Source organism: Rhinopithecus bieti, unplaced genomic scaffold (genome assembly GCF_001698545.2).
Source record: "Rhinopithecus bieti isolate Rb0 unplaced genomic scaffold, ASM169854v2 scaffold_1618, whole genome shotgun sequence".
In the NCBI taxonomy this organism is placed as follows: domain Eukaryota; kingdom Metazoa; phylum Chordata; class Mammalia; order Primates; family Cercopithecidae; genus Rhinopithecus; species Rhinopithecus bieti.
The window spans coordinates 2,477,812-2,486,116 of NW_016803937.1; the positions used below are offsets into that span (position 1 = coordinate 2,477,812).

The following is an 8,305-nucleotide window of genomic DNA, read 5'->3' on the forward strand; positions in this document are numbered from 1 at the left end:
ATGTGTGGTGTGTATGTGTGTGTGATGTGTGTATGGTGTATGTGTGTGATATGTGTGGTGTGTATGTGTGTGTGTGGTGTGTGTATGTGGTATGTGTGTGGTATGTGATATGTAGGTGGTGTGTGTTTATGTGTGATGTGTGTATGGTGTATGGGTGTGATGTGTGGTGTGTATGTGTGTGTATGTGTGTTTATATGTGTGTGTGATGTGTGTGTGTGATGTATGTAGTGTGTGTGATGTGTGTGGTGTGTGTGATGTGTGTGGTATATGTGTGATTGTGGTATGTGTCCATGCATGTTTATGTGTGTGTGTGGTTTGTGTGTATGTGATGTGTGAGCATGATATATGTTGTGTGTGTTGTGTGTGTGTGCATGTGTGCTTTGATTCTTTGAAAAATTCATCAAGTGACTCTAATATACTTTTGTTATTATTTTTTTAAGGTCACCAAGTGACTCTAACATGCAGCCAGGCTCATATCACAGCTGCTGGCCTCAGTCCACTTGCACGTGGCTTCTTGGTGCCAGCACCGGTGGCCCCATCCCATGGGTGTCTCTGGCTGAGGGAGCATGCTTAACCCACGCAGGGGCAGAAAGGGTTGCTGTAGGGTGGATGGCCCAGGAACAGCCTCCGCCAGCTTGGGTTGAAGGATCAATACCCCAGCTCCCTCACCGCTCATGCAGACCACCTGAGGGGTGCTCCCCACTGTCTCTAGGAAGCCTCTGATGCATCCGAGTCCAGGTGCCCCCGGTGAAGCCTGACTGTCATCACTCCCCACTGTGGCTTCCTTCCCTTCTCTGTCACACGTCCTCATGCTCCTACTAAGCTTCTTGGGATCCACCCAAATAAACTCCTGGCACTCAGTGCTCGTCTTGGGTCTGTGGACAGTCCCTAGAAGAAAACTTGACAGTTTCCAGTGAGCCTGAAGCACTGCACAATCTGGCCACATGGTGTCCCCTCCTCGGTACCCTCCCCTTGGCCACCCAAGCTTCCTGTGTCTGCGTTGAGTGTCCAGCTTCATCTGTGCCTCTGGATGCAGTGCTCAGCTTTGAACACCGCTCCTGTCCTTACCCTTCCCTTAACTGTCTAAATCCTACACATCCTTGGACCCCAAGTAATGCCCCTCTGTAGAACAGCCTTCCTCAGTCCCCCTGCCCATCCTTTTGGTTTCTCAGCATTAGAGCATCTGCCCAGACCTTCTTCCCTTGGTGCCACCATTTCTCTCTGTCTCCACAGACACCATCTGTGTCCAATCCAGCTCACTGCTCTCCTGTTCTAACACACTTCACCTGCTCCCAGCCCAGCACCGGGGTGCTCAACCCTGGCAGCCCATGGGCATCCCTGGCAGCCCTTGAAAAAATATTGACCCCCTCAGTCCTGCCCCTCAGATTCTGCTTTCTGGGGGTGCAGCCTAGATTTCTGGATTTATAGTGCACAGCCCAGGCTGAGAAACCAGTGCTAGAATCTCACCTCACTGAGCTCCAGCCACACAAGCTCCTCTCTGATCTGTGGGCATGGCCAGTAGAGCCCACGCTGGGCCTCCGCACATGTTGCTGCCTCTCCCCAGAATGCTGTTCCTGTCTCTTCCATGGGGATGGCATTCCTTCATTTTTCCCTTCGGGTTTAACTCCATCGTGAATTTTTGAGAAGAGCCTTCTCTGATCACCCCAGCAGTGCTCTGTTTCATCAAGCACTGGCCACAGTCTCATGGTCTTGTCTGCTTGTTGATTTTCTGTCTTTCCCACCTGGAAGGTGAGTTCCAGGAGGGCAGGGATGGATGTCACTCACCATTGTGGCTTCATTTAGTGAATGAATGAATGAATGAATGAATGAATGAATGGTAAATTCCAGCTTATAGTGCTCCTGCTCTTCAGCGCACCATGCCAGTTGCTTTGCAGGAGGCCAGGCTGGTGGCCTCCACTCTTCTGCTTTTGTGATTCCAATACTCAATTCCAAGGCTCATCTAAAACCATCTTTTCTCTTCTGAAAGGAATCCACACCACCAGGCTCAAACCTGCCTCCTTCAAGCCTCCCCAGGACCCTCCTCACACGTTCCCTGATGACACGTTCAGGCACACACATTTATCGTGCACCAGCTGAATGCCAGCCGCAGTGCTTAGGTGGAGATTCAGCTGTGAACAGTATCATTGCAGAGCAAGCCAGACCTGTGGTGCAGAACCACAGAGGCAAGGAACCACAGCACCAGAGACTGGCAGGGCCAGGGACCATCTCTCCCATCACCCGTCTCCTGAGCTAGATGGAGTTGGGCTGCTGAGTGGTACAGGAAGCATCCTAGGGCTCCTGTTCTCAAACCATTTTCTTGTGTGTGTGTTTTTTTGTTTCTGTTTTTGTTTTTTTGTTTTTGAGACAGAGTTTCGTACTCTCACCCAGGCTGGAGTATAGTGGCGCAATCTCAGTTCTGCAACCTCTGCCTCCCGGGTTCAAGCGATTCTCCTGCCTCAGCCCCCCAAGTAGCTAGGATTACAGGGGCCTGCCACTGTACCCAGCTAATTTTTGTGTTTTCAGTAGAGATGGGGTTTCACCATCTGGCCAGGTTAGTCTCGAACTCCTGACCTCGTGATCCGCCCACTTCGGCCTCCCAAAGTGCTGGGATGACAGGCCTGAGCCACCGAGCCTAGCCATTTTCTTGTTTAAGATGAACTTTTGCTACCTCTATCTGCCTGGTGTTTGCACCCAGTGCAAGCTCTCCATGTGGAAGAGGAAGAAATTAACTGAGGAACCAAGCCTGAGACAGAAGCACCAAGTGTGCGCCTTTGTACCCTGCAGGGTTGTGATAAACTCCTGCCTGTTTTCCAAGGACTTTTTTCTACTCACCTTTGAACTCCCTTAAAAAAAATAAAGTGCTCTCTTTTGACAGGCTGGCCTAATGGGAAGGTTGTCTTCCTTCTTTTTGGAACTCCTACAGAATTTCTCCCCGGCCACAAAGCCACAATGTGGGACTTTCCTTACTTAAAACGTTACTGCCGTTTTCATAGTCAACAATTCCATCCAGCACAAAGGCAAGAGAAACTGATGAGTCATGGCCGTCTTTAAAGGGAAACGAAAAAACAGGTGGAAAACAAATATTTAGGAAGGAAAGGAATAGTTCTCATTCTCATAAAAATGAGAGAGGAAAATGCCTTATTGCATACTTCTTCTTGTGTTCATAATCCTTTTAACCAAGGGTGTTGACAAGGAGCATTTGTATAGAAATCTTAGATGCTCTGAAGTCAATGCTTACTGCCCATCAGAGAAACGCTTCATCTGACCCAATACATCACACACTCTCACACTTATACACTTTTACAAACACATATTCACACACATGCACACACTCTCACATATTCGCACACACACATTCTCACACCCCCACAAAGCTCACACACTTACACACTCACCAAGCCTATGTCATCCCCCGTTTTTTTTTTTTTCTTCAGTCTCTAAAAAGCTGCATGTACCAAAATGAGCAAAATAAGTGAGGCATGGAATCCACCTTGTTGAAAGGCTGGGGTTTATTGGTCAGCCGGTAAATGAAAGCACATGGAGAAGTGATACATTCAGGAACACGCTGCGACTGTATTACCCCCTGCTTTATTGGTTCATCTCTAATCGGAACCAGCTGGTCATAAAGAATAGAGTTCATGGGAATCCACCCTCTGTTGAAAGCCGGGCCAGGGTGGATGCTGGAAGCTGATGAGCACAATGAAAACAGCTGTAATTGACTTGTGAGGTCAGGCTCTGGGTAAAACTAGGGGACAGAGGTGATGCTACAGCTGGTGCATAAAATGCTGGGCTCCTGGTTACCCATAATTGTGTAAAGAGGGGCCGAAGAGAAAAGCTTCCAAGTCTTAGGAAGCTCCTCCCAGAAGAGTCTGCTGTTGCTGGCCTGCACCTGGCAGCTTCAGAACCACACAGCCACTCTGGGCTGCTTGTTGACATGAGTCACAGTAATTATAATGATGGCACCCATGATCCTGATGATGGTGACGATTACAGTGATGACGAAGATGAAGATGATAACAATGGTGATGAAGATGATGATGGTGATGGTGGTGATGAGCATAATGGCAGCAGTCAGAAACTCCAAACAGGCTCCACAAAGCACCAGGAAAATCTCTATAGCAAAGCCTTCCAACCTTTTTTTTTCCTTCGAGGCAGGGCCTCGCTCTGTCTTCCAGGCTAGAGCGCAGAGGTGCCATCATAGCTCACGGCTGCCTTGACCTCCTTGGCTCAAGCAATCCTCCTGCCTCAGGCTCTGGTGTGTATCACCATGTTTAGCTAATTTAAAAAATTTTTTGAGGGGAACGGGTTTCACTATGTTGCCCAGGCTGGTCTCAAACTCCTGGGCTCAAGTGATTCTCTCGCCTCAGTTTCCTAAATGTTGGGATTACAGGCATGAGCCACTGAGCCTGGCCAAAGCCTTACAGTTTTAATGCTGCAGGAGTTGCAACCTTGACAACAAAATTTAACAATTTTCATTTTTTCTTTGCGATTTATGTATTTTAAACACTTTTACCCCCCTAAACAAGGAAACTGGCATCAGAATTCTAGAAATGGAACATATACATCTGCCATCCCCATGCTTCTTCCTGGCTCTAATCAGCCCAGCAGGTCCACCCTTTGGAAAATTGTGATGTGTTAGGAGGGTCTGTGGGATATTTTTAGTGCCTGACAACATCCTACCTCTTCTTCTCCCTATGGGGTTGTGTGATATGCACCTCACTCGATACTTAACATTTCAGTTATTTTTTAATTTATTTTTTATTTTTTGAGACGGAGTCTCTCTCTGTCACCAGGCTGGAGTGCTGGGGCACGATCTTGGGTCACTGCAACCTCTGCCTCCTGGGTTCAAGTGGTTCTTCTGCCTCAACCTCCCAAGTAGCTGGGACTACATGTGCGCGCCACCATGCCCAGCTAATTTTTGTATTTTTAATAGAGACAGGGTTTCACCATGTTGGCCAGGATGGTCTCAATCTGTTTATCTCACGATCTGCCCACCTCGGCCTCCCAAAGGGCTGGGATTACGGGCCTGAGCTTTTACAGATAGATTTTTGAAACAATTTTGCAAATATTTTGAGGTCTGGGGGTGGGTTAGAGTTGGGACCTCCATCTACACTCTGGCTACGCTTCTTTTCTCCAGGCCCAGGTCAGGCAAGTCTCAAGTACACAGTCTGGAGGCAGCTTCACATTTCCTCTGCACACAGACTGTCATCCCAGTGCTGGAAGTCAGTGAGATCAAGCTCATCTGTGATTCCTGGAGATGCTGTAGCCAAAACAATGCCAGGCTTCCCTCTTCCAACTTCATCCCTTCACTTCCACTGGCCCGACAGTGAAAGTACCAAGCTAATGCACATGGATCAAGTTCCTTCCTCCCCTGGAAACATTAGCTGCCTGAGGGCAGGGGCTTTCACTGTCTCATTCTGTGACACATCATCAGCCTGACTCAACCCATGTTGGTGTCAGCAGTCTGTAGCCTGCTCACTAAATCCATTTGGGGAAATTATTGTCTACAACCATCCAATGGCCTCACTTCTTGGTGATGATAATGATAGTGATGGTGGTAATGACAGTGATGATGGTGATGGTGATGATGATAGTGATGGTGATGGTGATGATGATGATGATGACGGTAATGATGATGGTGATGATGTTGATGGTGTTGATGGTGATGGTGGTGATGATGGTGATGTTGATGGTGGTGATGATGGTGATGGTGATGGTGAGGATGATGATGATGGTGATGGTGATGATAGTGATGATGGTGGTGATGATGGTGATGGTGATGACGGTAATGATGATGCTGATGGTGATGATGGTGATGGTGATGGTGAGGATGATGGTGATGATGTTGATGGTGGTGATGATGTTGATGGTGGTGATGATGGTGATGGTGATAATGATGGTGATGGTGATAGTGATGGTGACAGTGATGATGGTGATGGTGGTGATGATGGTGATGAAGATAATGATGGTGATGGTGATGATGATGGCAGTAATGATGATGATGGTGGTAATAAGTTTTTCTTTTTTATTACCATGACCATTACTAGAACTAATGAAGCAAATTAATCTGTAGTCACAAGGGTTTCTGAATATTTCCAGCAGCAAGACCACTTCTTTTCTATATGTCCTCATCCTAAATTGTGGAAGATGTTATAAAGAAGCTCATTGTCTGACTCTGATCAGTTTGGGTCCAGGAAGGAAATGCCCTGAGGCAGATGGAAAGAGAAATCTGTTGTCCTGGAACAGAGGCTTAGCTGAGGAGAGCAGTGAGAGAGGCCAGCACTTGGAAGCCGGGGAGTACCCCCTGCCCGGCCACTTGGGGTCGTCTCCTCCTTCCCCACACATGGCACACACACCTGCCAGCTGGCCTTTGCTTTGCCAGCCTTTATCCTGAAATGCCCTTTGTCCTTTCCACCAAATCATCCTGCAGGTTGAAACTACGTCTAAGTGCATCAAGCTGTCACCATGTGCCTAGAACAGTGTCCCATTTCATCCTCTCAATAACTCTATGACATAAGGAAGGTAGACACATTACCTCCATTTCACAGATGAGGAAAGTAAGGTTTCCAGAAGGGACTTCATTTGTCCGAAGTCGCCCTGCTAATTTTCAGTAGACCCCGCAGTCCCCTCTCCCCATGGGCTTTTTGAGGCACCTTTAGGTTTCTTGGAACCCAGTTCAAAAACCACTGATCTTGTCTCTCGCTTATGGGCTTTTCCAGCCTGTGATGTGGTTATTTTTACAACTTTGGTCCTCTCTTTTGGTCCTGAGATGGTAAGAAGTGGATGAAATTCAACACGCTCTGTACCCAGTGGGGCTCACCAGGGGCTTTGAAGGCAAAATGTTTTCTTTCGTAAATCTAGAATTTAGAAAATAAATTCTTCTTCCCTGCAGGCAGATGCTCGCCCACCCACCAAGGCTTGAGGCCGAAGAAAATTCTCCGATGACAAGGCTCTGCAGGTGCCGTACAGAGCAAGTACTTTTCAGGCAGCTGGCAGAGCCCAGAGCAAGCTTCCCCCGGAGCATCCAAAGGGGCCACTTGGCTGCGGTCGCCATCGCGAGAACAACAGGAAACTGAGCAGGGGCTATGCTCGTCCTGGGCAGGACAACTCTCCATTTCCCTTCAGGTCTGGCATTGTTTTGCTGATGGAAGAAAAATGGAATGGGGCGTGATCGCACTGCCGGCTCAGCAGCTGGAAAGCTCATGTTGGCTTAAATGTACACAAGGTAAGGTCCCTCTGTGCCACTGATCCCCACCCCCTCTCACCACAGGGTATTTTCTGATCATCAAATGTATGTTGGTTAGAAGACTTGGCAGTTCTCTGACCCCAGAGGCAGAGCTAGAAGTTGACACAGAGTCCCAAGTGGCAACTCCATCTGTGCTGTCTGTTGGTGATGATGGGCTGGGCGTCCCAGGAGGAAGACGACTTCCCAAGATCCCTTTCTGAGACGGGATGGTGCAGAAGAGACACTGGCTAGGAGAAGGAGGGTTGCGGGAGCTCCAGGGCTCCTCTGCTCCTGAGTGTCAGTGGAGGGTGGGCATTGACCAGACCTAAGAGTCTTTGAAGCAGGGTCATGGGCAACCATGACTGCATTCCAAGAGGCCCAAAAGATGGAAGGCCCAGGAGACCCCCAAGAATGAATGTGTGATGAGCAGCCAGGCCCTGATCACCCAAGTCCTGGCTTTCAGAGGGGAGGGGTGGGGCACATAATATTTATCAGAATTGTCATTAGATGAGAGCACTAGTTTTGCAACCTCCATAAGGTTAACAATCTCTGGGGAGCTTTCTACAAAATGCTACTTCCCCCTCCCAGCTCCAAGGTTCTGAGCCAGTCGGTCTGGAACTGCATTTTAACAATATCCTGTGGGTTTCTGGTGTGGCTGTGAGTGGATCACACTCTGAGAGACAAGGTCTTAGAGCAGCGGTTCTCAAACTCCAGCACCCTGAGGCCCCTGCAGAACGTGTTCACCCCCAGATGGCTAGGCCCTTGCTAGGGTCTCTGATTCAACAGGTCTAGGGTGGAGCTCCAGAACCTGCATCTCCAACAGGGTCTGAGGAGAGGCTTTCTGCTCTTCCCACCACCCTCCTTTGAGAACCACTCTTCTTTCTTGGAAAAAGAATATCAATTTGGTCATGTCAACATCTCAAAGGCAGGGGAACCAGGACTTCGCCGTTTTCTATCCCCCACCACAGCAGACTAATCTCCGGCTGGTTATGTTCACCTTGAGAGTTTTTAAAAAGTTCTGGTGATATTTTCATCTGGGTGAGCTGCCAGCTACATTTCTTTTCCTTAATTTTATTATTA

General features: G+C 48.4%; 1 long non-coding RNA gene across 1 annotated transcript in view; it reads left to right on the forward strand.

Moving 5' to 3' along the window:
- The window catches only part of LOC108520093 (uncharacterized), a 43,632-nt gene that overhangs the window by 4,659 nt on the left and 30,668 nt on the right, over positions 1–8,305 (forward strand). The window contains exon 2 of the long non-coding RNA XR_001882829.1: positions 6,893–7,225. This is a non-coding gene — a long non-coding RNA (uncharacterized LOC108520093). The remainder of the gene's footprint in view (positions 1–6,892; positions 7,226–8,305) is intronic.